Genomic DNA, 2,911 nt, shown 5'->3' with positions numbered 1-2,911 from the left:
TTTAGTGGAGCTATTACTGGTTGTGGCTGAACACAAGTCCTTAATATTTCTTTAGGGCTCACAAGTCAGAAGGTGTAGGGCCTTCTGGGAGGAGAAGGGCCTGCCATGGCACAGTCTGAGTATTCCTGAGAGTTGTTCCTTCACCAAGGAGGAATTCTGGACAAGTCTGATTAATAACACAGATCAATTACTGAATTTCTTAATAACATATTAGTTTAAATATACAAGAATTGTATATTTTTATTCTGATGTGTATTGGACTTCATCTGTGAGTTCAACCCACCCTATTGTAATGTCTTTCATTTGAATCTGTTGATCCCAACAGCAGCCTTTGATTCACAGTTTGCAGTACAAATACCCTGATATATCATTTACTTGCTACTAATTATTTGATTATTATGCTTTTTAAAATTCAGTGCCTTTAAAACCAGTTTGTAATTGGCATTGCTTGGAGCAGTTCAGAGTATTGTGTCTTTCTCCTCTTCTCCCTCCAGTTTCTCTTGCTAGAACAAGCTTCTAGGGATGCTAACTTAGGCTCTTTTTGCATGCAGCATTTCAGTGAGCAGGTTATTACAGGGCACATCCCCATGAAGGTGCTTGTAGTATAGGTATTCTTCTGCTTGCATGTTGATTGCCTGGATTTCTGGTAGTCGAAGAAGTAGCTGTCCTGATTTCTCAGAATGTTGCGGGTAGTTGCAAACCCAAAAACAGGGCTGTGTTCACCTGTTCCTGGACCCCTTCCACCAGCTGGAAGTTCTCAAGATTCTTAACTTCTAAGCTGAACAATACTAGGAACTTCAGACACACAAGTTCTCACTGATCAATCAACGGAGCCTCACCACCAGTTCCTGGGCGTGACTCACGAGGTTATTGAGCATGGCTCCACCTTACGAGGTTATGACGGAGTAGTCCAAATATTGCCCGGTAACCAGGAAGATGGACCCTTCCTTCCCATGTACCACTTGCCAGTAAATGTGATGGAAGATCAACAGCTCACTCCAGCAGGTCTGAAGCAGTTTCATTTGGTCATGTTCTCTGAAGAAAATACTACTCCTGGCCCATTCAACAATGAAGAAGAGGGTCCTGTCAGCCATTTGCACATAGGCCCAAATGTGTGTAGGTTTTCATGCTTGCTTCAGTTAGCCTGCTCTTGCTGTAAGTAAGCCATGGTTTTTGCTTGAACTTGAGGCTCATCTGGTTCACACTTCAAAAGTTCCAGTATTAGGTGTGGGATGCCTGCTGGGGAGCTTGTCTGATAATCATCCATGTTGGGGTAGCCCATCATTGACTAAGGCGAGCTGGTGTAGGGGTCTGGGTACTCAGACTTGATGGCCTGACTAGGAAAGTGACCATATGGTTGCTAACCTTGCAGGCCACCATGAGGTGGCATTGTCATGCTAATGGAATATGTGACAAAAGGACTTCTGTCATAGTCTGTGGGAGGCAAGGCAGTGTGGTTCGGAGGTAGGCCTTTGGAGGCAGAATGAATGTTCTGAATTGCAGAGGAGATGTTCAGGTCAGATGGAACTGCTTGGATCAACTGAGACATGGCTTCCAGCTTAAAACCGTTGGTTCAAAAGAGGGCTTTCTTCTGTTGCTTTAGGGCCCTGTCTCTCTTGCACATTGGCCCAAACTTATTTCTGCCTCCTCTCATGTGGTCCACTCTTACCACTTCTAGCTTCATTCCAACACTTAGACATTTCTGCAATCGACAGTAGGGACATCGATTTCTCTCTGTTTTGTCAATTTGGCAATTCTGGTTTTCTATACATATGTACCTTTTATTGTTTTGGACTGTTCTCTTTAAAAAAAAAAAAAACCCTTGCAGCTTTCACAGGTGAGGAGACCTTAGGTACTTTATCGCCACACACATGACATAGCTCTTCAAGATCTTCATCATAGGAGTAATTCACCATTTTAAATTGAGACACAATAGCTGTAAGTCCATGCTTAAAAATTTCTTGAAAATCCCCAGTATCCGAACTAGCAGACATTCTTAGTGAAATTATTGCCAGTCATATGGCTTACAGCAGAAATCACTGAGTGTGAAAAAGATTGCACCTTGTCATATTTTGTAACTTTGAGAAGAAAGCTCAGACTACAGCAACCCTTATTCCCTTAGTGAAAGTAAAGAAAAAGGGTAAAAAACAGAATTCACAAAGATGCAAACCCATGTTCACCTGGACTTTGTACTTTTTCCAGCATTAATGACCTGCTGTAAATCATGTTTCCAGTTTCATGATGGTTTCTAATCTCTTATTTATATTTTTATAAATTAGAATTTATTCACTTTGTAGCCCCATTGCTCATCCCCAACCAATCCCACCATCCCTAATATCCGCCCATGGCCCTCCCCAAGTCCACTGAGAGGGGAGGACCTCCTCTCCTTCCCTCTGACCTTAGCCTACCAAGTCTCATCAGGACTGCCTGCATTGTTTCCTTTGTGGCCTGTTAAGGCTGCTCCCCCATGAGGGGGAGGTGATAAAAGTGCCAGCCACTAAGTTCATGTCAGAGACACTTCCTATTACCATTACTAGGGAACCCAAGTAGACAATAAGCTACCATGGCCTTCATCTGTACAGGGATTCTAGCGGTTTTAGGTTATCTCCATGCATGGTCTTTGGTTGAAGTATCAGTCTCAGAAAATACCCCTAGGCCCAGAAGTTTTTGATCTGCTACTCTCCTTGTAGAGCTCCTGTCCCTTTGTCTTCCTGTCTATGACTTCTTTCATAAGATTCCCTGTACTCTGCCTAAAGTTTGGCTATGAAGCTCAGCATCTATTTCAATATCTTGCTGGGTAGAATTCTTCACAGGCCTTCTGTGGTAGGCTCCTGTTTTGTTGCCTGTTTTCTCCCTCTTCCGATGTCCATCCTATTTGCCTTTCTGCATAAAGATTGATCATCTTACCCAT

The 2,911-nt window shown here is 43.0% G+C and overlaps 1 pseudogene; it reads right to left on the bottom strand.

The window, feature by feature from the left end:
* Nucleotides 1-530: 530 nt before the first annotated feature.
* On the bottom strand, nucleotides 531-1,994 carry LOC129670826 (nuclear receptor subfamily 5 group A member 2-like; annotated as a pseudogene).
* Between the last annotated feature and the right edge of the window lie 917 nt (nucleotides 1,995-2,911).

This window comes from Psammomys obesus, unplaced genomic scaffold, assembly GCF_907164565.1.
Source record: "Psammomys obesus unplaced genomic scaffold, mPsaObe1.curated_primary_1811, whole genome shotgun sequence".
NCBI lineage: Eukaryota > Metazoa > Chordata > Mammalia > Rodentia > Muridae > Psammomys > Psammomys obesus.
This window is presented reverse-complemented; position numbering and strand designations above follow the sequence as displayed.